At 41.2% G+C, this 27,821-nt stretch overlaps 1 protein-coding gene across 6 annotated transcripts in view; it reads left to right on the forward strand.

The window, feature by feature from the left end:
• Positions 1-27,821, forward strand: part of LOC135178791 (poly(rC)-binding protein 3-like) — a 714,994-nt gene that overhangs the window by 261,355 nt on the left and 425,818 nt on the right. For all 6 annotated transcript variants that reach the window (XM_064150039.1, XM_064150038.1, XM_064150036.1 and 3 more), the window contains exon 3: positions 20,691-20,747. The gene's annotated coding sequence lies outside the window, so the exon portion shown is untranslated. The remainder of the gene's footprint in view (positions 1-20,690; positions 20,748-27,821) is intronic.

Genomic DNA, 27,821 nt, shown 5'->3' on the forward strand with positions numbered 1-27,821 from the left:
AATTTAAAGGACTCTGAATTTTAGAAATATCTTCTTTAAGAACTTTAGAAAATTGAGGTATACATATACTCTCATAGTTGTTACTTTAATGAGCACCAATGTTCAAGGCAAAGTGCAGAAATGCTCACCTTGGAAGATGTGAGGCACCTGGGGAAGGTGCTGGTTATTTTAGCTCACAAAGTAGTGCATTTGAAAATGTGGTCAGTACCAATGAGTAAGTTTGGTGATCTGGAAGCTGTGGGAGAACTCTGGGTTGGGAATGCAAGCAGTGCCATGTCCTGTACTGACAGCATGTTGCTCTTCCTTGTGGCCGCATAGTCAACTACAGGCTTCTCTGTAATGACTCAACAGAAGTGGTCTCATGACTCTGTAGCCTGCCATCTCACTACAGCTTTTCTCTTCTGTTTTTGAATGTTTCATTTAATTGCTTTCTGCTTGCACCTTAACAAATTTTCCTGACTGTAGGAAATAGTGTGCTAAATTAAATATTAATATTTGTTAATACTGGTGGTTATAATTTGTGTGGTTTTCCTTGTTATGATGTCAAGTTTTTCAAAGTTGCAAAAAACCTGTATATTTTTCACTATCTGATACGCCTCCCTGGAGGTGTTCATTGCTAGGCTGGATGAGGCCTTGAGCGACCTGTTATATTGGGAGGCGTTCCTGCCTATGGCAGAAGGTTGGAACTGGGTGAGTTTTAAGATCCCTTCCAACCTAAACCATTCTATGCTTTCTATTTAACGCAGCACAAACATTTGCATTAAGGTCGCAGTCTGAAGGATTTTTATAAGAGATGGAACATAAAAGGGGCTTGTTTGATCAATAATGGTGAAGCATTTCCTCAAAATCAGAAAGTGATAGGGTGATTATTTGAATATAACTTCATGATTATAATTGCATGTTATTTTTTAATTCAGTCTGAACAAAAGAGATGTCTGAGTGCCTTGCTTCTCTACAGTTACTGACTCTAGTTAAGGGACATCTTAGGAACTGATGTGCAATACTGATGTTAATAGACCTGAAAGGTGTTTGCAATAAATTTATTGGTAACATTGAAAAAGTTAATCATAGATTTAAACCAGCTTCTTCCAATTTGGAAAATTGTCCAGGTTGTTGAAATAAAAATAGCAGTAGATTTCAGAAGACAATGATCTGAGTAATTAAGCACAAGAGAGACAACTGGTTCTACAGGACACTTAAAGATGTGTAAATGCCAATGACAGAGAATAAGCTGAGGTCAGAGAATATGAAGCTGTATACACAGAGCCACCTTTTAAGGACGCATCCTCACGCCACCTAAAAACATGTTTTTTTAAGGTATTCATAAAAAACACCATTGTTTCACAGAGGCAAAATTCAGTTTATTGATTTCAAGTAAGGCAAAACTGCTGACTTTAACAGTCAGAATGGAACACCTCAAAGTCAATGTTTGACAGGCAGGCAAGAGCAAAGAGAACACACAAGTGAGTGTGGCAGGCAACTGCACAGAGAGATCAACACCAGCCCTTCTGACAGGGGACTGCAATACCAGAGTTTCACCCACTGAAGGAAAGGAGGGCTTTATGTCCCATTTCAAAAGAATTTTATTATTTTGGACGATGCACCAAACAGGCCCTGTCCCTGTGAAGTTAAAAAGGAGATTTATGGATGATTTTGGGAGTTAAATTTCTGTGGCAGGAATTATTACAAATGAATGTTGAGAATGCAGTGTATGAAACTGCTGATTAAAAGTTGGGTTAGTTCTCAAATCATGAAACAAGAAATGTTGTTGTTTGGAGATGGAGGAAGAACGGAGATTTGTGTAGGTGTTCAACAGGATAATGTTGTGTTTGCTAGTAAGGCTCTTGCTGATTTTAGTGCCATTCCAGCAAATGCTGCTGCATTTCACAACCCAGTATTTCACTTACCAACTTTGGTCAGCAGGAAGTGGGGGGTGGCAGTATTAAAGTTCAAATAATTCCTTTGTTGTAAAGAAGGCAAAATGATGCCAAAGGGCAGTGAACAGGGTTTATTAGATTGAATAGGAGCAGAGGGAAAAGCAGTGGGGAAAATATGTATCAAAGAGAAGGGATATCCTCATTTCCCTGGCTTGAAAATGGTGGTACTGATACAAGAAAAATCATGGAATGCTGGTAAAAAGGTCTCATAGACCAGATGCTCGTTGTGAGGGTGTCTGTGACAAACTGTAAAATACCAAACTCTGTAGAGATGTTTGTTTAGTAATCAGTTGATAATCTGCAAACCTAAACAAGGGCTACTGTAGGAGTGTCTGCAGCTACTCATTGGAGATCTGTGATAAGCAATCTTGTAAAGACCCAGGCCTGCAGTGACTAAGGAAAGCAGGAAGGAGATAAAGGAGAAGCAGGGGTATCCTGACATCATCAACAAAGAAGGGTCTGCTTAATCAGAGATGAGAAAGACCCTGTAAGGAAGGCTGCGAGGAATGTTCATCGCAGATAACCATTTCAGACCACCAGATCTGGAATTGTTGGAATTGGAGTGGAGAATGGGAAAATACTTATGTTAATGAACTCCAAGAAATAATTGTAGTAACCCTACCTCCTATTATGAATATGCATGCTCTTGTGACATAAATTGTGGCTTGAGCCAGCATGGGTTGTGCAGGATTGATGGAGCGATCCTGCCTGCACCCAGTGCTGTAACAAAGCATACCTACTTCATAACTGCAGGAGTTTTGGGGTTCATTTTGCAGGTCAGTCCTGTAGCAGGGGCAGTTCCAAGTTTCTTGGAGCAGTGGGCAGCGCGGCCATGCCACATGCCCTTCTCTAGCCTGTGGGCAGGGCAAAGCTGCCATGTGGCTTGTCTGAGGGATGCCAGTAGCTAGTGGGAAGCGCATGACACAGGCCAGTGGTACAGGCTGCCTGTCAAGGCATGGGGCAGCAGGGATGCAGGGTCATTCCCCCTGGCCACCAACACTTGTCATGGTGCAGAGGCAAGGCAAACGGAGGGGACTGTGTTGCATCACCTGGCCCCCTGCCCCCTTCTCCTTCCCCAGAAGCGCCCCTATGTTTCTCCCCTTACCCACCGCACAGGGCCAATCACCGCAGCCCCCAGACCTAGGCACAGTACCGTGTGCACCCTTGCCTCTTAGTGGCAGTATTTGAGCTAACCAAAACAGCCGGGGCCTTGCAGTATCCATACAGGAGCAAAATACAGAGAACATTACCTGCCAATGTTAGCTCATTTGCAATCCATCCCACAGGATATTTTGATGGGGAGTTACCAAACCTCATGTATCATTTTTTTCTGAATTAATTCTTTTTACTGTCTTTCCTCTCTCATCCTCTTTTATAGAGTACATTTCTTTCCCCTTTCATGTTTGTGAGTTGACCACTTCCATTACTTTCTTTCTTCTGCTGGGACTGGCAAGCTGTTTTGATGCATTCAGCAGTTAAAAGTGCAGTTCCATGTGCATTTGTGTTGGCTGAGTAAGCAAAATGAAAGAAGACAGATGTGAAAGTGAAAAGGTGATTTACGCCACTTTCATAGCGCCATGCAATAATAAAACACAAGAATTTTTGGACACATTATATTGTACAATTATATAATTATAAAGAACATAATTGGAGGCAGTTGAGCTTGAATACATCAGACTGTTATTTAGCAATCATCTCTTTCAAGGCTCATTAAACGCAGATTTATACACAAAATAAAAGCATTAGGCTAAATATGTAATGGCATTTTTCCCTCAAAACGTAATACATAGATCTAAACTGTCAACATTCATAACGGATTTAATCTGTGAATGTAAACAAAGCTGTTCAGCTGGTATGACAATACCTATCTTTTTGCCTTTATTTTAGGCATTATTTCTGTGATTTCCTTTGTATGTCTGCTTTGGAAGGATTCAGAGACTGCATATCCAGCTGTGATGTTGGATTTTGAAATTTGTCAGGCAAGGACATTACAGATGGTCAAATGCATTTGAAAACTAATGAAGATATTTTAGAAATAATATTTTGGACCTATATTAACTCTTTAAAGTTTTTTAATTCTGAAATAATGAGTGAGCTTCTGTTGAAGGAGATTCATACGCTGAAATATTCAGTTCGGGCTACAATAAGAAATGTTGTGATCTGGTAGTGTGTATATATATATAAAAATTATCTGAAGCAAGATTTTATTTTTAAATAAAAGAATCTATAAGCTAAGACAGAAAAACCCAAAGAAGTAAGACCCTCCTAATGTGCAGAGATTTGCAACACACAGAGTGGAACAATCTGACTCAAACTTTTAAAAGTTGAGAGAAGTTTGGGACAGAAATGTGTATTTAAATGTGTGTGTACATATGTATTTAAATATATATATATGTATAAACTGAAATGCTGAAATATAGGTGCTTAAACATTTTGTTTGGTTTGACTTTTTTTAGTATCTCAAACTCCCACTGACTTGTAAAGTTATGAAAAAAAAATATGAAAAGTTAAGAAACATTCTTCGAGGAGAGCCTCAAGGCCTCAGATCTGAGTATGGCTCTGGGAAAGTCCAGCTCAGCGCTACAAGCATCTACTCATATGTGCTAGAGACACTTTTCTTCTTGCTTTTAATCCATGTACATTTTTTAATGCTTACTTTTAATATTTTTCCTGATATATCATTAGCTCTAGTAATTTTGTTATTCTTTGGAGTATGTTTAATTTTTATTCCTTCTTTAAGTGGTTTCCAGCAGCCTGATAGATGAGAAGTTCCTACAAGTTTCAGCCAGACTCTGATGGCTCATGGTGTGGCATGATACAGCTGCCACAGCACTGTTTCCAGCATACATCACCTGACCTTAGCAACTTATGACTGCTTTACAAGTACTGCATTTTGCATTGCTAGCTTTTAGAATCATAGAATCATAGAATCATGGCATGGTTTATGTTGGAAGGGACCTCAAAGACCATCCAGTTCCAAACCCCCACCATAGACAGGGACACCTCCCACTAAAACGGGCCATTCAAAGCCTCATCCAGCCTGGCCTTGAACACCTCCAGGGAAGAAGCAGCCACAACCTCCCTAGGCAACATGTTCCAGTGTCTCACCACCCTCTGTAAAAATTTCTTCCTAACATCTAGTTTAAATCTCTCCTCTGCCAATTTAAAACCATTAGCCCTTGTCCCGTCATTACAAGACCTTGTAAATAGTCCCTACCCAGCCTTCCTGTAGGCCCCCTTCAGATACTGGAAGACCATTCCAAGGTCTCCTTGAAGCCTTCTCTTCTCCAGGGTGCAGAGCCCCAACTCTCATAGCCTGTCCTCATAGCAGAGCTGCTCCACCCTCTGAGCATCTTCGTGGCATTCTCTGGATTTGCTCCAACAATTCCATGTGCTTCTTGTGCTGGGGGCTCCAGAACTGCACACAGTACTCCAGGCGGGATCTTCAGGAGGAGCTGCTCCATGATCTTGCCAGGCACAGAGATGAGACTGACTGGTCTATAGTTCCTGGGGCCATCCTTTTTTCTGTTCTTGAAGATGAGTGTTATGTTTGCCCTTCTCCAGTCAGCAGGAACTTCACCAGTCTGCCATGACCTTTCAAATACGATGGACAATGATTTAGCTGTATAGATCATATCATTGTCAAAGAACATATATTTATAGTTGTGACACCATCCATGGAGCCATGTATTTTTTTTACTTTGCTACATCAGAAATGTGTCTGCATGATAATTGCAGTTAAGTTCACTCATGATACTGGAAAATGTACAGTATGATTTACTGTAGTTGAATGTTTTGAATGCATGTAAAGTACTGTACTGTGATGCTGATTCCTAGCAACACTTTCTTAGTTTTAACCTTTGGTAACTGATGCAGAGCTGTTTTCTTTCCCTTACTTCTGCCCTGTTTGCTTATTTATCAGAATGTGTTAACTCTCAGTGTTTCTAAGTTATGCAAATTAACAAGGTACAATTTCTTAGAATCATAAACTCATAGACTGGTTGAGGTTGGAGAGGACCTCAAAGCTCATCTAGTTCCAACCCCCTGCCATAGGCAGGGACACCTCCCATTAGAACAGATCACTCAAGGCCTTGAACATCTCCAGGAAGGGAGCAGACACAACCTCCCTGGGCAACCTTTGTCATTGTTTCATTGTTCCTGTATATATTAATTAGTGATGGACAAAATAACAGTGACACAAGGATATGTGGATGTAGTAGTTGAAGCCGAAGTCATTTATTGCTATAGCAGTAGTATTCTATATGCCATTCTACAAATTGTGGTAACTCTACAAGTTGTGGAGTACAGTGATTAGGTAAAATACTGGTTTTAACATTCTTATTGGATAACAGTGAGGTGTTGGCTATCTTGGCACAGACTACTTTCAGTTCTTTGTTCTGAATTTGCTATGCTTCTATACAAATGTTACTCAAGGTGAGCATATCAGTTTACTATGTTTCTAAACTCAACCTCCCTGCATCAAAGGTACACAAGGATGCACTGTAGCTGATTGCCTTCCTCCGTTCCCACAACTCCCTGGTTTTGTTTTTCTGCCACAAACACAGACTGATTGAGCTGCTGCAGGGCCTTTTGCAGCAGACCAATCAGGCAGGGTAGCATTAGCAGAAGAGTGACAATTACAAGCAATACAACAATCCCTGTTTTAATTAAAGATAGAACCCATCTTGTGAGACACCATCTTTTAAACAACCCATTAAGCCATCTGGCATCATCCTCCTTAAGGTGCAAGAGTCCATCTTCAAGTTCTTGGATGCACCTGTGTATTGAAATGGAATGATCAGGCAGATTCATACAACATGTTCCTTCAAACTCCTCACATCCATGCCCATGTGTCAGTAACAGAAAGTCAATTGCAGATCTATTTTACAAGGTAGCATGGCATACTGAATCAATATCTAACAAAAATTCACTTAATGCTTTCCCCAGTTGGTTTCATCACCCTCAATGTAAAGAACTTCTTCCTAACAACCAGTTTAAATCTCCTTTCTGACAGTTTAAACACATTACTTCTCATTCTGTCATTACAAAACCTTGTAAATAGTCACTCTCCAGCCCTATTGTAGGCTCCTTTCAGATACTGGAAGGCCACTACAAGGTCTCCACAAAGCCTTCTCTTCTCCAGGCTGCAGAGCCCCAACTTTTGCAGCTTGTCCTCATAGAAGAGCTGCCCCAGCCCTCTGAGCATCTCTGTGGCCTTCTCTGGACTTGCTCCAGCATTTCCATGTCCTTCTTGTATTGGAGGCTCCACAATTGCACACCGTGTTCCAGGTGGAGTCTGATGAGAGCAGAGTAAAGGGGGAGAATTCCATCCCTTGCCCTGCTGGCCACGCTACTCTTGCTGCAGCCCAGCACACAGTAGCTGTCTGGGCTGCACTCACACTGCTGGCTTATGTTGAGCTTTTCATCAACCTAGACCCCTAGGTCTTTTTCCTCAGGGCTGCCCTCAGCAATTCACCACCCAGCCTGGAGTTGTGCTTGGCATTGCACCAACCTAGGTGCAGGACCTTTTACTTGGCCCTGTTGAATTTCATGAGGTTGGCCTGGGCCCACCTCTGCAGCCTGTCCAGGTCCCTCTGGATAGATCCCTTCCCTCTAGCAAGTCAACTGTGCTACACAGCTTGGTGCCATCTGCAAACTTGCTGAGGGTGCACTTGATTCCTCTGTCCATGTTGCTGATGAAGATGTCACACCATTCTAAAATACTGCATTAAAAGTTTCAAAAGTTTAGAGATAGAGCATTCCCAAATTCAAGCATGAAATGTTGCTTGGTAAGGCTGCTTTTCTTCCTATTAAAAAAAAAATAGAGAATTAGTATTTTCTTGGTAACATAGGGGTAGATGGTTGAGTGTAGAAACATAGGATCATAGAATCTTAGAATCATAGAATCAGTCAGGGTTGGAAGAGACCACACAGATCATCTTGTTCCAACCCTCCTGCCATGGGCAGGGACACCCTACCCTAGATCAGGCTGTCTAGAGCCTCATCCAGCCTGGCCTTAAACACCTCCAGGGATGGGGCTTCCACCACCTCCGTGGGCAACCCATTCCAGGGTCTCACCACCTTCATGGTGAAGAACTTCTTCCTAATATCCAGTCTGAATCTAACCATTTGTAGCTTTGTTCCATTCCCCCTAGTCCTATCACTACCTAACATCCTAAAAAGTCCCTCCCTTTTTTGTATGCCCCCTTAAGATACTGAGAGGTCACAATTAGGTCCCCTCAGAGCCTTCTCCTCTCCAGACTGAACAGCCCCAAGTCCCTCAGTCTCTCCTCATAGCAGAGCAGCTCCAGCCCTCTGATCATCCTCAGGGTCCTTCTCTGGACCCCTTTGTGGTGGAGGGGCAGCAGCCCCAAAACTGAGGCTTCTCTATGCCTCTACATGCCTGGACATGTTTTCTGCCAGGACCCATGGCAGTAAACAGGTCATGTAACAAACACACACCCAGTCCGTGTACCCCTGGGGTCCGCCCAGGTAATCCCCTATTAGGAGGGTCCAGGCAAACAGCTACTACCTATTAAGGTAAGGTTTTGGCTTACTGCCAACCTGATTGGTCCCTTTAGATGGCCAAAATGAGCCATGAATCTAGGCTCAGAGTCTATAAAGGGGAGTTCAAAGGAGCACCACGTGTTCAGAGCATTCAGAGCGTTCAGAGGCTCAAGCTCAGCTCTCTGATCCACATAGCAGCACAGACCTGCTTGCATGGCCTAGACACAGAGTCAGGCCCTTACTCTCTTGCAAACATTACTGAGGCTCAGCCCTCTTGCATTGATCTCAAGGCGCAGTTAAGCTGTCTGTGAACCCTCTGAGAAGCAGAGCACATGCACGCCTGCACTTCATACATATATGGGGAGCTGAGAGCCCCCTGCCTAAGCCTAGAGCAGTCATACACACTGGCTTGCTATCCTGCATTTATCTACGGAGCTCAAGTCTCCCTGCAGCCTGGCAGACCCTGCTTGCCAGCTGCCCTGTAAGCCTGGAAATATCCAGCTCAGCAGACCCTTCCAGACTGTCTGCTAACCTACAAGCACAGCCTGCTAGCTGTGAGACGACTGTGCTAGAACCTGCACAGACAAATCCTTCTCCTGCACCTGGAAATCCTGCCAGCTGATCATCCCTGGACACACACGGCATCCAGAAGCAGCAGCACCGAGGCAGAGACCATTTCACACCAGGAGAGAAGGTCAGAGAAATCCTGTTGACCTCAGAGACTGGGAACACTTATCATTCTTCTGCAAGCCAGGACAGATTCCAGCTTCACCAATGCTGTGACGAAGGGACGGGGAGGCAGCTTGATGCAAGCTAAGTTCCAACTTTATTAGGCAGCATACAGGACTTATATACTTTGTCAGAAGGCATCAGAAGGCTTAACATTTTTACATATTGAATAGTCATTTTATCACATGCAAAACCATCTCTTCTTCCAATCTAAATTCTTATCTGCCACATCTGCTTCCCGTGGAGCAACAGTTAGTATATTCATCAGATAAGGACAGTCTTGGCCTATTCATCAGGTAGCAAAGGACCTGTCTCCTTGCTTCTTCTGATATGCAAATTCTCATTTCTTTCCTCTTGCACAATGTTCAGGTCCACTCTGACTCAGATAGTTTGGCCAAGGGCTTGTGTTGCAGCTGGTCCACTGATTGACTACTGTTACATTAATCCCACACACCAAGACCTGAATACTGGGCACACACTGTGACACAATCCCAGGAGGGTGATTAATAATTAATACTTAAGAGCAACACATTTAAGCAAGCTTGAATTCCTTTGTAAAATAAGTTACTTCTGTCTTAAGAGCAGACAGTTTCAGCCCTTGCTGGGCAGACAGTATAGTTGTTAAGAGGCATTAAGCCTAAGGGAATCTTTCTCTCTGTCTATAGCTGTTGATAATTTGATATTTCCATTTAATAATCCAATCTCTGTAAATATATCCCAACTGTTTTCATAACTGCACAAAGAACTTAATAACATAGTGGTTGGGAGTGGTACAGATTTGTAAGTATTAATTTTAATAAATAATTTTATAAAAATTAATACCGCCTCAAATTAATTTCTCACCTCCCCCTAACAGAGGAGGAATAAGAGAAATCCCTCCACAACACCCTTCCAGCACATCCATATCTCTCCTGTAATAGTGGCTCCAGAACAGTACTCCAGGTGGAGTCTCACCAGTGCAGAGTACAAGGGATCACTTCCCTGTCCTTGCTGGCCAGATTTCTCTTGATACAACCCAGGCTCTGGGTGGCTCTCTGGGCCACTGGTGGCTCATTTTGAGCTTCTTGTCACCAGCACCCAGACCAGAGCAGTCTTCAGTGATTCCTTTGTAAAATGATCTTTCAGTGTTATCACAATGGTTAATAGAGAGCTTTTTGCTTTTCTTTCTGTCCTTTTTAAAAGTGTAAATTCTTACACAACTTAAAAAGCAGCAATGGAGGTGATATGTTTATTAAGAAAAATAATTTCAGGGTTTAATCTTTAGTGGTGAGCTATCTATTGTTTGACAACTTGTGGGATTACCTCAAGAAATTAGTTTGGCTGTGTAACTTCATTTCTTTGAGGACACATATTTATATTTTGAAACTGACAACTCATTTTTTGTATTCTACTGAATGAGTGGAAGCTGCTTTAACAATCTAATCTGTTAGGTTTGAGTAGTTGGCTTGATTGGTGGGACTGATTTTGAGGTTTTTTTCTGTTGGATTTTTTCAGGAGCTCATGGGTATGAACCATGGCTAGAGGTAGCCTTGGAAAAGCTTGCATTGTTCATGTGTGTTCTGTGTCTTCTGGTTGTATAAATAGTGCAGAATTCAGATCAGAAGCTTTTCAACTTTTCAAATACATTAAACTCCATTTTAAAAGAAAATACTGAGTTATGTTAACATTACCTTTTTATGTTTCTATCTAAAATCCTCTTCATTCAAATAAATTGCCAGTGGTCTCCTGATGTGCTGGATAGAAGTAGCAATTCTTCTAGTGCTTTACAGCATTTCATGGCTAGGAATCAGGGCACAGTGAAAATTTATCTTGATTGATCATTGCAGTAGAGCACTGGCCAGTATGATGTGCAGAAGTTTAAAGTTAGATTCCAAGTCAAGTACCTGTCTTTTCACATGTGTTTTGATTGTTCTTTATTTCTGGGGGGTTGTTGTTGTTTTGTTATTGTTGGGATTTTGTTGGTTTGATTTGGTTTGGGTTTTTTCCCCTCATTCTTCTGGCTTTAAGTTACTGTCTCCTGATGCACCACTGCTACAACACAAAAATTGCTACATCACAGGATTTGTTTCAGTGGCATAAAAAGGAAGCAGCAGCATGGGATTTCTCTTATAATTCCTGTTAGCAATATCTCCGCAGGACACTTCCTCCCTTGGAAGCAGCAGACGGAGCTCACCACAGGGTCTTTGGCTGCACAGCCTCTGATGTCGGTCCTGTCTACGACGGGAAGTGGTTTAACTTCCAGGGCGTCTGTTTTCTCTCTGCTTAGCCCATCATGAGAGACTTAGTGGGAAGCTCTGCAAGGGGGAGAGCAGTGGCTGAGAAATCCTATGTCTTTAGAGACAGTGTGATGTCTGAGCTGTTTCTGTTTCCCATACCAGAAATAGGAAATTAATGTCTTGTCTCAGGCATCATGGAGTTGTAACTCCAAGTTGAGAGTTTAAAATTGTTGCTTGATGTAATATAAACACACATTCTGTATAAGTAAACAAGCTTAGGATGAAAATGGAAAAACACTTACTTCATGCTGATTAGTTAATAGTAATTACTGAGCATGTTACTCTTCTTGGAAGCTTTAACTTTTAAGAAATTAGGTGCTGGTTTTTGCTTGCATATTTTTCTGATAGCATTCATATCAACTTTTGTATAGTACATTTTCTTCCCTTAAGGTCTAGTCTAAAGATAAAATTTTCCCTATCGTAAACATGTGTACCTCAAGCACACTTAATAGGATTCATTCAAAGGCCTCTGGCCTCATTAGTATTATATAACTTTGTGCTGTGCACTGAAAAGTGACTGTCTTCTGAAAGAAAGAAGCAAAGAGAAGGTTGTGTCATGAACTTCATCTTGATCTGAAAAACAATTCTGTACATGAGGAAGCAAAGCTTAAAATTAAAATAATAAAAATGTTGTATATTAAACTTAGTGTGTGAATTTTCAGGGTAAATTTTATCTAGATGAACGTGTGTATCGATGACTGAATAGATGTTAATATATTTCCATCATGCTGTGGCAGATTCATAAGTCTTCCTCTAATCAAAAATTCAAGTAAGTCACTATAGATTAAAAATGAAGTGAATAATATTCCCAAAAAAAGGCACTACAGATTTAAAATGCAATGAATAATATTCCCAAAGACATTACATATATTAAAGAATATTTTTCCCTTCAATTTTAGTAAATAGGTGATAAAAATGTAGATGTGCCAGTCTTTATTCTGTCACTTACCTTTTAGGATGTTTGGAGATGCTTATAGAAAAAGGTTTGAAAACCCTTCTCAATTATGACTGTTACTAGGGCAGAGCCTACTCAGATGTCTAGACCACTTGCAGTAGTCCGCAGGATTTGTGCACCTTCAGGGAAAAGCAGAGAGAACCCATTCTGACAACAGCAGGAAACTAAAGCAACTGGTTTCAATTCCTACTCCTAATAATTGGAAAGGCAGCGGTTTTAATGCTTCCAAAGGCTTGATGTCAACATTACTGTAATTCAAGCCACAGAACTAAAGAACTGTAAAGTAAAGTGAAATATTGCTCACAAGTGGGGGTTGAGGGAAAACAGCTTTGGCTTTTTTGTATGAAAGCAATGGAAGCATTTACGCTGAGCTGCAGAGCATTGGTCAAGCTCCTGTGTTTTAGTGACAGAAATGTTCTCTAAGAAAACTGTCGTCATAGCAAAAAAGTGTTGCAACTCAGCAGTAAGGGCTAACTGTAACTCTTATATAGCATTATTTAGGTTTGAAAAGACCTTTAAGTTCATCAAGTCTGTTAACCTAGCATTTCAAGGTTACTAAGTCATATGGCATAGCCACTAAGCATCATACCAGCATTTCTTTGGACAACTTGTTCAAGTGCCTCACAATCCTTTCTGTGAAGAAATTTTTCCTTAATATCCAACCTAAACCTTCCCCACCATTACCTGAGGCCATTCCCTCTTGTCCTATTGTTCGACTTTGAGGAAAAAAATGATAACCATATTGTTACAGCCCCCTTTCAAGCAGCTGTAGAGAGTGGTACGGTCTCCCCTCAGCTTTCTTTTCTTCAGGCTATAGAGCTCAAATCCCCCTCAGCTGTTTCTCATAAGACTTCACCACCTGTGCTGCCATTCTTTGGACACACTCCAGCCACTCAATGTCCTTCTTTTAGTGAGGGGCCCAAAATTGAACAGTATTCAAGGCGTGGCCACACCAGTGATGAATATGGAGGCAAAGGACACTTCCTGATACAAGCCAGAAGACTGTTGGCCTTCTTGGCCACTGGACCACACAGCTCATATTCAACTGGCTACCAGTCATCATCCCAAGCCCTTTTCTGTCAGGCAGCTCTCCAGCCACTCTTCCTCAAGCCTGTAACACTGCATGGAATGGTTGTGACTGAAGTTCAGGAGTCTGCACTTGGCCTTGGTAAACCTCATACAACTGACCTCAACCTATTTATCCAGCCTCTCCAGATCCTTTTGTAGAGCTTTCCTACCTTTAAGTACAGCAACACTCTCACACAATTTGGTATCATCTGCAAACTTACTGAGGGTGCTTTCATCCAGTGTATGCCATCCAGCCACATAGACTTGAGTATTATGTAGGCTTTGTTTTGTATCCCTATCCCAGTCTTCCAGTTCAGTGGGCTGGCTACCTGGGAAACAACAAGGCATTCTGTACCTTAGTATTTTCCTCATCCTTGGACATTATATTCCCCCCAACATCGAATAAAGGACGGAAATTCTCCTCAGGCCTCCTTTTCTTATTAACATATTAATGGAATTGTGTTTTATGGCAGCAACCAGATTATTTTCCAGTTGGGCTTCAACTCTTCAAATTTTCTCCTTCCGTAACCTTACAGCATCCTTGTAGTCCTTCTCAGTTGCCTGCCCCATTTTCTAAAGGCCATAAATGATCTTTGTTTTTCCTGACTTCCTGTCAATGCTCCTTGTTCAGCCAGACAGGTCTTCTTCTTTGCTGGCTCTTCGTTCAGCACATGGAGATGGCCTACTCTTGCACTCCTTTTTGAAGAATGCTCAACTTTCCTGGACTCTGCTTTTCAGGACTGCCACTCAATGGACTCTGTTGACCAGTCTCCTAAACAAGCCAAAGAAGGAGTTCTGTACTTCTCCAAGAGTTGAAGACTATAATTTCATGACAAAACCAGGATTAAGTGAAGTAGTTCCTTCACCTGAGTGCACCTCTCACAGGTGTGCTCACTGCTGCTGTCCTGTACTGGTACAACATTAGGACACGTCCTGCATTCTGACACCTGTGTGGCTGCATGTTCCTGCTGGAGCTCTGTCTGGAAGGCTATGTCAGTTGTGGTGAATGCAGAGTTTAGAGAGGACGTCACCTTCTGCTGGGTGGGTATCATTGCTCCCTGGTCAAGCTGGCACAGCTTCATCACCCTTCTGGCATGTCCTGCCACACAAACTATGTAACTATTCTCTCATCATTGAAAGCAGTTTGCTTGCAGGCAGTATCAAAGACTTGATGATCTCTAACTGGTCTGTTATAATTCTTCTCACTCAATTGTTTATTAATTTCTGCATCTCTTTCCTATTTATACCATGCGAGCATGCTGTGACAGCATTATTCCTGTAGTAGTTTCCTGATGCATTATAAAACCAGATTGTCATTATTTCCCTTGCAGCGTGTAACACAGCATTAGTTTTTACTTTATTGTTTGCATTTGGCTATGTGTCAACAGAACTGTGATGGTTTGGGAGTTACCCCCCACCCCCTTCATGAAATCACCCAGACTAGACTTAGCCAGGTGCAAGTTAAGGAATGAAGTTTTATATTTACAGATTAGCACAATATACAAGCAGATATTTACAGTACATACAGAAATATACAAGTTAAAAGTAATACAGAAACACAATACCCCTCCCAGAAGCCTGAGTCCCCAGGAGGAGCTCCCAACCACCCTCCCACCTTCTTCCCACACCTCTACCTTATCCCAGAGTTTGCCTTACGAGCAACGTGAATTTGGAGGATCAGCAAGGGGGGTTAGAAGCAGAAGGATTAGTTACATAGATGAAGCCCAGGGAGAAACAGAGATGCTGAGAGAGACAGAGACACACACACTGTCTTATCTATATTTGTGTTCTTGCTCTTATAAATCTCAGCAAGCCTATGAGTGACGTAGTCATCACCATTGTTTTATTTTTACAGCCTATAATCTTATTTTTCTCATTAAAATATTCCAATTAGCCTTAAACCAGCACAACAACTCAACGCAAAACAAACAAACCCATAGAAATAATATCCTCTCTCCCTTCTCTTTTATATCCTAAAATACTGGCCAAATGCAAGAAAAGGGGATCTACAGGTGTCATGGAGGCAGGGAAATAATGTGGCTGAGTCAGGAATTTTTAAAAATAGAATTATTTTATTTTCCTGAAAACCCCACCCCAAAACTATATATAAAACTAGTTTAGGTTTATTTACAGATTCTAATTCGACTGGTAATTCTTCACAAGGATGTTACAGACAAATTTAGATATTAATGAAGACAGGAAATGGAAAAGGCTAAGCTATAAACACAGCCTTACCCCACTATCAATCAGGCTGAGCAGAGAATTAAGGGAACAGAAGGCTTTACTCACAGAAGTAAAATAGGTATTCGACGATGATCCCTCACTGGATTTCTCACTCGGCTGCCTCCTGGTGCTGTAAGCAATATCTAATAGTCTGGATCCATGTAGCAGAAGCCCAAGGTGAGTGACAAAGCCACCAAACTCAGGAATGTCTTGAGATGTGGCAGCCACAAAATGAGGATTTGTGGAAGGGACGCTCCTTCAGCAGCAGCAGAGGAGAGCCAAACTGCTAGCGTTTACCCAGCTCGGAAAGGCAGCCAGGAAGTTGGCTGTGATATGATCCAAGAGTAGTCAGGTCTGGGTGCTGCCAGCAGCTCTCTCAGAAAGACCCCAGGACTTGCCAAGCTTGCAGGTTTGCACAGAATGGTGCAAAAGTGGGGAGAACCATCCAAAGGCAGGGAGGGTGTAAAACTGAGAGCTGTGAAAATAGGTAGGAGCTGCCCAAAAGCAGAGACAGTCCAAAACAGCAGGAACCATCATCATCTTTGCCAAATCGTGACAGACAGGAGAGGTGCCTGAGGACTGGAGGAGAGTGTTGCGGAGGGGATTCTCAGTGCCTATGCCTATTTGGTGGAGGTGTGAAATTAATTTGAGGAGATATAAATTTTATATAAAAATATAATTTATTAAAAAAATATTTATGAACTCTTGCCACCCCCAGCCACTGTGTAATAATATTTAGTTCTGTGCAAGGTTATGAAAACAATTAGGCTATAATATATACAGGATTTGGTCAATAACTGGCAAAACATTCAACTATAAACAGAGAGAGAGAGGTTTCCCTTCTGGCTTAGTGCCGCTTAGGATCTTATGCTATTTGCCCAGCAGAGGGGCTGAAATTCTGTCTGCTCTAAGGCAGAGGTAACTTATATTACAGAGGTATTGAAGCTTGCTTTTAATTATTAATCACCCTCCCGGGGTTGTGTCACAGCCTGTGCCCAGTGTCCGGACTTCAGGGGTCTCTCTGTGGAATCTCTGAGGATGGAATCTTCCCAGCTTGAGGGGAAATGACGAATCTTCCCAGTCTCTGGGGTAAACAAGTTTCTCTAACCTTTTGTTCTCCTGGTGAGGGACGATCTCTGCCTCGATGCTGCTGTCTTCTTCTGGATGCCGTGTCCAGAGATTATCATCTGGCAGGATTCCAGGAACAGGAGAAGGATGTCCGTGCAGTTTCTGGCACGATTCTCTTCACGGATTCAGGCTGTGGGTGTGTGTACAGACAATCCAGAAGTCTACATTCCTCATTCTCTCGCCAGGCTTTAAGCTGGGAGTCTGAGCTTCGTAGATAAATGCAAGATCAGGATCAGGTCCTGATAGTAATATAGCTTGCAGAGATGCATAGCTCCATATATATATGTGTGAGCAGGCTTGAATGAGCTCTGCATCTAAAGTATGCAGACAGGTTAGCTGCGAATTGAATCAAAGCATGAGGTCTGTGCCTCAGAGAGCATCAGAGCTATGCGATGGCATCTGAGTGTGTGTGTATGAGCGTCTGAATGCTGATCCTTGCAGGTGGGTCAGAGAGCTGAGCTGCACTGCAGGCAGGGTCAGAGAGCTGGTCTAAACAGATCTGGACATGTGGTTCTCGTGCACCCCTCTGTAAGGACTGTAGGCCTAGATTAATGTGCCCTTTGGCCACCAGAGTGACCAATCAGGTTGGCAGTAAGCCAAACCTTACCATAATGGGTAGGAGGCTCTTTCCCTGGACTCTCCCAAATATGGGGATCACATGGGCTCACCCCCAGGGATACACGAGTTGGGTGTGTGTTTGTTACACAACCTGTTTACAACCAGGGGTCCTGGCAGAGAAACATGTCCAGGCATATAAAGGCATAAAGAAGCCTCTGTTTGGGCCTACAGGCCTTCCATGACAGAGAGCCAATGTCACTCCAGTCTTCAAAGAGGGCAAGAGGTTCCAGGAAACTATAGACCAGTCAGCCTCACCTCCATCTCTGGAAAAATGATGGAGTGGCTCCTGCTGGAGGGCATCTCAAGGCACTTTGAAGAGAAGAAGGTTATCAGGAGTAGTCAGCATGGATTTACCAAGGGGAAGTCATGCTAAACTAACCTGATAGCATTTTATGATGCCATAACTGAATGGGTAGATTCAGAGAAACCAGTGGATGTAGTCTACCTTGACCTTAGCAAGGCCTTTGACACCATCTCCCATGACATTTTAGCGAGCAAGCTGAGGAAGTGTGGGATGGAAGAGTGGACAGTGAGGTGGGTTAGGAACTGGTTGCAGTTCAGAGGGTGGTGATCAATAGTGCCAGGTCCAGCTGGAGAGCTGTGACAAGTGGTGTCCCCCAGGGATCAGTGCTGGGGACAGTCCTGTTCAATATCTTCATCAATGACATTGATGAGGGCACAGAGTGTCTGCTCAGCAAGTTTGCTGACAACACAAGGCTGAGAGGCTTGGCTGACACAGCTGAAGGCTGTGAAGCAACCAGAGAGACCTGGACAGACTGGAGAGCTGGGCACAGAGGAACCAGATGAGGTTCAACAAGGACAAGTGCAGAGTCCTGCATCTGGGGAGGAATAATAAACTGCACCAGTACAGGCTGAGAGGTGATCTGCTAGAAAGCAGTCCTGTGAGAGGGACCTGGGGGTCCTGGTGGATAACAATTTAACCATGGCACAGCAATGAGCCTTTGTGGCCAAGAAGGCAAATGGGATCCTGGGGTGTATTAGGAAGAATGTGTCCAGCAGATCAAGGCAGGTTCTTCTCCCCCTCTACTTTGCCCTGGTGAGGCCCCATCTTGAATACTGTGTTTAGTTTTGGGCTCCCCAGTTGAGGAGGGACAGGGATCTGCTGGAGAGGGTCCAGCAGAGGCTTATGAGGTTGATTAGGGGACTGGAGGGCATGGCTGATGAGGAGAGGCTGAGGGACCTGGGGCTTTTTAATTTGGAGAAAAGAATCATAGAATCATAGAATCAACCAGGTTGGAAGAGACCTCCAAGATCATCCAGTCCAACCTATCACCCCACCCTATCCAATCAACTAGACCATGGCACTAAGTGCCTCATCCAGTTTTTTCTTGAAGACCTCCAGGGATGGTGCCTCCACCACCTCCCTGGGCAGCCTTAGAAGACTTAGAGGGGATTTGATAAATGTTTTTAAGTATCTGAAGGCTGGCCAGGAGTGGGGGGACAGGCTCTTCTCACTTGCTTCCAGTGATAGAACAAGGAGCAAAGGGTGTAAATTGCAGCAAAAGAGGTTCCTCCTCAACACAAGGGGGAACTTCTTTACTGTAAGGGTCACAGAGCACTGAAATAGGCTTCCCAGGGAAGTCCTGGAGTCTCCTCTGGAGACTTCCAAGGCCTGTCTGGATGTATCCCTCTGTGATGTGTGTTAGATAGTATTGTCCTGCTCTGGCAGGGGAGTTGGACTTGATGATCTCCTTGGATCCCTTCCAACCCCTAATATCCTGTGATCCTGTGAACCTGTCCTGTCAGGAGCTCTGTCAAGATGGGAACTCTTTCAAGGCAGGAACCCACTCACACCTTCTCCCTTGCACTATTTATGCTTTTCTAGACAAAATGTCCATTTTACCATTTATACTGGGTGTGAAAACCCAGCCAACCACCAGCCTGACTCTAGTGCGGGTCAGCACACCTGTGGAAGGGCTCCTCCTGAAAGTTCCATTTCAAGCCTGCAGGGCAGGGAGGGGAATGCATTTTTCAAAACTCCTCCTCCCCATTCAAACCCGCAGCTGGGGGCAGGGGAGAAGAAAGGGATTTGAAGTACTCCAGAACAACAGGATAACTTCTGAAATTCAGGCACTGCTGGAAATAGGATTGGTCCTTTGCTTACTGACCTCATTCTCATGCATTGATGTTTCCCGCACCCTTAAAACCATAGGTAAAATAGGAAGGCCAATGTTGTGTGAAAAGAAATCAATGTCAGGTGTCATAAGTTAAATATTCCTTACTAGTGTATCTTTTCCTAGCTTACCCTGAAACCAGATCTCATGCACCAGTTAAGTGAAGTTGGTGAAGCAATTTAACTTAGTAATGAGGGATTCATGTTTTGTGCTTTACTTCAAAGGGCATTAATACAGCATGCTATGGTTCTATGCACCAAAAGATGTAGGTTGTCTATTATATAATCTCAAATTCAGTCAGATAATAAATATTTATGTTATGTTGCTGTCATGCTAGTGGGGTTGAAACATAATCTGTTTTCTTTCCAAGAAGAGTATTAGCATTAACAATATATTTTGCATGTATTAACAAGGGTTGGAGGCCTCTAACTCCTGCTTGCATTCTAGTGAACACAGGCTTCTAGAGAGTCTTTTTTGCTTTAAAGCTCAAGAAAATTCACCAAAACTGTTTTCAATCTCAGTTAGTTTGTGTGAATAAAAGAAAACTAATTTTCAGCTATGGTTTTCAGAGAGATGATTTTATAAAAATGCAATTAATATAATGGTGCTGTTAGAAAACAGCCCCTGTCATCTCCCCACAATCATTAGTTCTTTAGGTTTCACTACTTTCCTATTCCTTTCTTTTGAATTTACTCTGAGAGTGAAATAAGATGTAGAAAGGAGAGAAAATGAAAAGTAGAAACAGAGTATATTAATGTTTTCTGGTCTTGACAGATATTTTCAAAGGGCACTATAAGAATTTGTGTGTACAAACTTTTTACAGTCAATAATCTTCAGGGCTTTTTTGTAAATCTTTCTGAGATTATTCTTAAAACTAAGCGCTGAACTTCTGTTAATAGTTTGTGTAAATATTAAGACAAGATAGGGTACCGATTGGAAATTTAAGTTATTAGTATTTGAATTATAACAGCAAGCAAAAAGAAAGTTGTGGGATGGCAAATTCTCTATAGCAACAGTGCTTTTCATTCTTCCCACAAAAATCTATCTTTTTATACTGGTCTAAAGGGAGCAAAAGTTCATCAGGGGTGAAAATGTATTGCTTTATGTTTAACAGGTCAAGTTTTCTTCAAATTGAGGAGGAATTGTGGCTCATGGACATTTGATGTGATAGGTAAGTTGATTTTGCTATGTCTTATTACACTCCTGTCATATGACAAATACTGTGTTGATTATGCTGTAGTGTAAGTGCTGTTGGTATGCAGATGTATTATGTTACTTCTTTTGCATCTACATGGTTGATGCAAAGAAAATAAAATTAACCTTCTTTCACCATCTCCCAAATGACAATTCAAAAACAAAATTTATGTTATTACTAACAAATTTAGTATTCAGCAATATTGTACAGCAGGAGAGAGTGAGGGGGAGGAAAAAAGTAGCTTTGACATACCTTATTTCCTGAAATAATGTGGTTAAGATAATGTGAAAAGGGGTATTTAGGCTTTGAAGGAGACAGCATAGAAAGCCTGGTATGATTCATGCACAGTCTAGATGCTCATTGAGCAATTAATAACTGTTTGGATATAATAGTAGTCGATGATACTAAATTACTTAGCAGCACTCTCTCCTCTCTTCTCTCCAGCTATTTAAACAAATGGGCAGTATTGTAAAGAAGGTATCCAAACATGTCAGTAATAGAGAAGAGACTAAAGGGTAGAGTTTTATATTTGTGTTGTCTACCAGATTTTATTATTCAGAACAGTTGTTTAATATTTGGAACACATATCTACAAACCTATTTAGTATTGCAGTCATCCAATAGTAGAATGACCAAGCAGGAATTTTCCTTTCTCTGGAGTTTGTGAGACTGTTCCACTTTCATAGAAGCAGAAGGAAATGTAAAAGGAATTGATCTAAACTTCTATGAGTCTTTAGGAGACACTTTTTGCAGGGACATCCACAGTGGAAATGATTACTGGAAGGATTGTGACAGTCAAAAGCAGTTACACTTTTGGGAGTGTCCTGCACTACCCATGTGCAATTTAAGCAGATACATTATGGTGAAGTGTATTTAATTGGGCTGAGTTGATCTACAGGCAGAGTTGAACTTAAACTTGCAATAGAAATTTCTAAATACACAAAAAAAAAAAATCTAATCAGCAATTAACTGCTAGCTTGTCATCTCTAAAATCCAGTGTGGGAGACTGCTAAACGATGTCATTTTTCAAGTGGTAACTTTTTCTGAGGTGATCTAGACAAAACATGTATTTCTTGTAGGATTTTGAGTCCTATTTACAACACATGTTGTTGACTACATTAACTTTTTTTTTTGTTGTTAGGATATAAGAATGAAGGTAGGGAAAAGTGTCTGTTTACTAGTCTAAGCACTGATACTTCAGAGCTTTCTTGTTATGAAACTGTTATAGAAGAGAGTTAACTCCATTCAGTCTGTTTTACTTCCACCACTTCTTTTCTAGGTGTCAAAAACGTTTGGGTTTTTTTAACTCACATTTTTCATTCATATTGGTGCAGACCATCTAAACCAAACCAGTAGCATCAGTCCAACACTGGGACAATGAAGTGACAGTAAATGGAACAATAGGGAATGTAAAATACATAACAGTTTTAGCGCCAAACAGTTTGCTATTCATACATACATATCACACCTAGATTGAGTAGCTTCTAAAATGTCAGTATGTGGTGATTTATAGTTCAAAAATTCATCTCTTCCTAGATAAAGTGAACCTTATTTTAACTTTGCGTGTGTGTGATACATGGTGATAAATTATACAGGCAGCACCTAATGTGGCCTGAGCATGAATTCCTTGAATGCAAGGTGCACTCACAGTGTGGGAATGTATGAGAGAAATTAGTGTTGAGTGTGTGTCTTGTCTAAGTGTAATTGCTTAACACTGGATTAGATGGATCTATTTTTCCATTGCTATGTTGCCTTTTATTATGGATTGGATAAATCAATTCTTGCTTCCTTAAGGGAAGAAGAAAATAGGAAAACAGTTCTGCAGAAATAGGTTCATCTTTCTTGCCTTGCAGAAAGGGAAGGATTTATCTCAGAAGAGGACACTCCATGAACTTGTCTTTTCAGAAGAGTTTTTATTCTTTGTACATATGCACACGTGTGTGTGTGAGAGAGTATTTCCTTTGTAGTCAGGAACAAGGGGCCCGTATCTTGCAAGGTTAGTTCCTTACAAATACAAATTGCACCGCATGCTGAAACAAAATGTGAGGGTACCAGAGTAAGTTTGTAATACCCACACAGTGCTATTAAGCCATAGAACAAACTTACATTTTTTCAAAGTGACGTTATTAATGTCCTTAAAAAATAATGAGGAAAATAAATGTCAACCAGTGGTTTGATGTATATATAGCTCATTATGTGGGGAGAAGGTGTTGCGGAGGGGAAAATTAATTAATGTGAGATGGTATTTTTTCCAAAATTAATATTGTTTATTAATTTTGATATTCAGAACTCTCATCACCTCTGACCACTAATTTTAATAATATTTTGGTTCTTACACGGCCATGGAAACTTTCTATGGATAATATCTAGATCTAGTAATAATCAGCAAAATACATAAACATTAATTGAACTGGAAGGGAATACTCCCATGGTCAAATTCTGCTTGCAGTCAATATGATGCTTGCCCACTAGATGGGCTCAAGGAGCTCTTTCTGCTCATGGCAGAAGGCAACGGAGAATTACAAAGAGGCATTTAAGCATTTACTCACAAATTTTCATTACCTGACTTGTGGGGGTTAGCGACAGTCCAGACAGTGCCCAGATGTTTTCAGGGGATTCGTCTTGTCAGATATTGAGACTTAATTCTTCCTGGCTTCTGGGGAAAGAGGCAGACAATCTCTGACCTTATCACCTGGCTCGTCTGGACAATATGTATGTCTAGGACTTCTAAGTAGGACTTTCAGGTGCAGAGACAGGGTGTCATGCTGACCACACAGGCCGATCTCACGCAGGCATCCAGGGTCTGCTCCCAGCAAATTGCAGCAGTGAAGTTTACTGTCAAACAATAAGGCAATAGGCAATTGCAGCAGGAAATGGCAGAGCACAGCTGAGCACAGCAGAGAAGCAGAAAACAGAGAAGCAAAGCACGTTGTTTACCTACATATCTCCTTTTATCAATGTGGGCCGAGATTAATTGCCCTTTGGACACAGAATAGCCAATCAGGGTGGCTGCCACATCTTACCATATTAGGCAAAGTCATAGGCTTGCCTTTATCCACATTTGGGAAAAGCACAGGCCTTGCACAAGCTAAGTGTACCTTATTTACCACAGGACCCTGGGCAGGCCAGACTCAGTGGCTACAGATTCTTTTGTGTCCTTTTCCCACACTTGCCTTTCTCGTGAAGCAAAAAAACATTCCCAGGCAAGGCAGGACATGCATAAGCCTATTTTGGGCCTATCAGGTCTACCACAACAGAAGGATGGAAAGACCTCTATTCTTGCAAAAGAAATGACACTTGCTGAAAATGGAGGGCATCTAGTTCAGGGAAGGAGGTTCCAAGAAGCTGGGAATATGGATCTGAGAGGGAGATGAAGAGCCCAAAAGTGAGAGCTCAGTGGCGCAGGTTATAATGAAGAAGGTACAATGAGAAGCTAGTGGGGATAGGAAAACGAAGAAATACAATTAAAAGCATCCTGCATTATCCCTGGCTCTTTGGATTGAGTAGCTTGTTCCCAGTGCTTCATTACCAGTCATGATGGTAGCTTCTCTTCATTCAGTCTGCTTTAACTGCCTTTTTGCATGGCTTGAACAGATCAAAAGGACAAAGGGAATGAAATTAGACACACAGAGGCCAGGTTCAGACAGGTCCTTCAAGGATGGAAGAAGAGAATCTAATCAGCTGAAGGTAATTGTGAAAAGTTGATTATCTGTTAGGAAATAACATTGATGACTGGTGTGTTTAGAAAATGAAGCAGCACCATTGACATGTGGTTCAAAACATAAAAATAACATAAACAGTACAGTGAACATGAACTACATGTGTAAGAAATCAGAGCAAATTCAGCTTTAAGTTAGTTATCACATGATGATTATTCTTCTTCTTCTTTAAAAATTTCCATTTTATAAAAAAGAGGTAGCATATTCCACTGAACCCTGATTTTTTTTTCCTGTGTTTTGTGCTTTTTTAATGTGCTTAGCATACATGAACCAGAGTAATCAGCACAAGAAGAGATTTAGACATAGCTGGCTTTTAATTTTAATGGTGCTTTTAAAATAGTTTTTTCCTGTACTGCTTTGCTTTCAAATTGATTATTAGAATTATTACAGTGATGTCAATATTTATGTTTCAGTAGCCATATATTAAATACCCTTCCTCGCAGAGATGAAATAAGAACTGAGAAAAATTAAAATTATCTTTTTTTTTTATCTAGAACACTTGAAAATGAGGTTATTTCTGTGCCAGTGTTGTTTCTATTAGGAGAGCACTGCAATATGCAGAAGCTTGAAAAAATAGCAACCTATCGTAACATGTGCAGTAAATACTGAAGACTGGAGGCAGTTTTATTAATTATTCTTTTATGCATGTTTGTTTGTTTGTTTTTTTTTACTTAATACTATTCTGGTTAACATCTCATTATTTTTCAGCTTTGGTTTTGTGGCAGTCTACCAGTTTATGGCACTGGTTCTTCATCCAATCTTATATGGTCATTGCTGTCTACAGCTACTTGAAAGGAGGTTGTAGCCAGGTGGGGGTTGGTCTCTTCTCCCAGGCAACCAGCAACAGAACAAGGGGACACAGTCTCAAGTTGTGCCAAAGCAGGTATAAGCTAGATATTAGGAGGAAGTTCTTCACAGAGAGAGTGATTTGCCATTGGAATGGGCTGCCAGGGAGGTGGTGGTGTTTAAGAAAAGATTGGATGAGGCACTTAGTTCCGTAGTCTAGTTGATTGGATAAGTCTGGGTGCTAGGTTGGACTGGATGATCTTGGAGGTCTCTTCCACCCTGTTTGTTTCTGTGATTCTATGATTCTATAGGCTTGATTTAACAATAGTAACTTGACCAAGATAAATGTTTTCATAAGTTGATATCTCTCTTCACTTAATATGGGCACACTGAAAAATTGGAGAGCACTTTCATCAAATGATAATGATAATTCAATGCAGTCCTTTGAGATTTATGTGCAAAATGTTCAGGTTGGGTAGCTGCAAGGGCTTTCAGCCTGCTATCTCACCATGGGTCAAAGGGGAAAGGCAGCTCTGCTGCTATACCTCCCCAACTCATTCCTCACTGACTGTGTGTTTGTATGGTTGTCTCTACTACATTTCCACCTCTCTCCGAAACAAAGAATTCTTAACATAAAAAAGAGCTCTCAAAACAAAAGCAACTTGCCCAACAGGTTTTCCACTCTTAATATGTTACCACAGAGATGTTAAACACCCAATCCTCTCCCTGCTACCTAACTATTGTGATTATTCTGAAGATACTTTACTTTTGGTTGATGAGTCACCAACTGATGCCATGGCTTAGCAAATAACTAGGTTTACATTCTTGAGTCCTCAATGAGACTGAAACATGTGCTGAAATATTTTTTTCTGAACAATCACGTCAGCAAAAGTTGTAAATTTGTCCTTAACTGTTGTAATGAAACTTAATTTTGTGTTAAATATTCTGCATTTGAAAAGTCAATACATTTTAAAAGCTCTGGCTTTCATTTACACATATATGTCATATTTGTACCTCATAGATTGAGTTTGGAATTATTGCTGCTAGCACCTCTGGGGAAGTATCATTCAACAAGTTTCAAGCTGCAATCAGCATGAAGTCATTATCAGTTTTGTGCCCTTTCATTCAGTTTTCAGTCATAAAAAAGTATCCTGTGCCCTGATGTTTCGGTGAAACTTGAGATGTCACCATATACAAACAGCTACATTCTTTGTTGGCTGTGACTGTATTGAAATATCCTTCCTTCAAGTGGACATAGACAACAACTATCAAGGCCTGTGTCTTTGAAAGTGTGCAGTCTTGCAGTGCAGCAGGTTTGTCATGAGATAGGAAGGGCTTTCTTAGGGTAATTGTTCTTGTGGATAAGACTTTGTTTGACCCACTGCTTCTCTGTTACCAGCCCTCCCCTGCTAACATAAGAGGAAACAACGGGCAAACTGGAAGCTGAAGTCTGTTTGAGCTAGTGACATTTATACTGTGAGAGACCTGAGATGGAGTTCATTTTGCTAAGCTGCTTACTCATAGTGGATCTATCACTGTGGCTTGACTATGTATTTATATTCATTTTGGACAGCCTTGCTGCTCAATGATTTCACAGCAAAAGTTCCCAGAAGACCATGCACATATAACGTTGTCAAATACCCTCTCTTCTACCCCTCCAAATACATTTATCCTTTTCATACACTTAATATGAAGTTGTCTGTTTTAGCCATGCTTTTACTTTTGAACTGGTACCAAGTAGCTGAGAGTACCTCTTAATTTGACCCAAATTTTCTTTTGTTCAGCTGGCAGAAAGATGGCACAGAGAAATACTGGAGAGTATTTTATGTCAGAAAATCTCTTCTGATTTTTTAACTAAATACCTTTCTGCATTTCCCTCTTATTGACATCTTACCAGTTATTGGTTTGTTTCTGATGTACAGATATGACGGATAGGGAGGGTGGGAAGGAGAACAGTGGTATCTCACAAACTTCAGATTCAACCTTCCTGTCAACTGTATCTGGGAATCTGAGTTAGTAGTCAGAAAATGGAGCTGCTAATAAACCGGGAAATAAATAAGTGTTTTTCATAGTCACAGACTAATATTGAAATTAAGTAAGTGTGTTTAGATCTAATTTCTGATTACATTGAATGTCTTTTAATCTGGTACAGCTTTAGTTGAATCTGAAATAAAATTTTAGTCTTAATGGAGCAGGAGGCTGTTCTGCCTATCCTTTTCCCTTACCCCACAAAGAATATTTTCCCAATTCAAATTATCAAATAAACCTGTAGACACATATCCATTTCTAAATATAATAAGCTACAGAATTTACCAAAGTCTGGGAAGCCAAGTGAAAATAAATTCACTTACTCTCTTCTCTACTTATTCATCTCCTGGATCTCTCTTCTCTGGGATTTTTTTTCCTTCATTTTCCTTCTCTTTCTTACCCCCTACTCCCTTCAGTCCTGCTTTATTTTAACAATAGTTACATAATTCTGCCTCTCTGTCAGGACACAGCTTATGCCTGTACTAGCAAATCTGTGCAAATTCTTAGAAACTATTTTC

This window comes from Pogoniulus pusillus, chromosome 10, assembly GCF_015220805.1.
Source record: "Pogoniulus pusillus isolate bPogPus1 chromosome 10, bPogPus1.pri, whole genome shotgun sequence".
Classification (NCBI taxonomy): Eukaryota; Metazoa; Chordata; class Aves; order Piciformes; family Lybiidae; genus Pogoniulus; species Pogoniulus pusillus.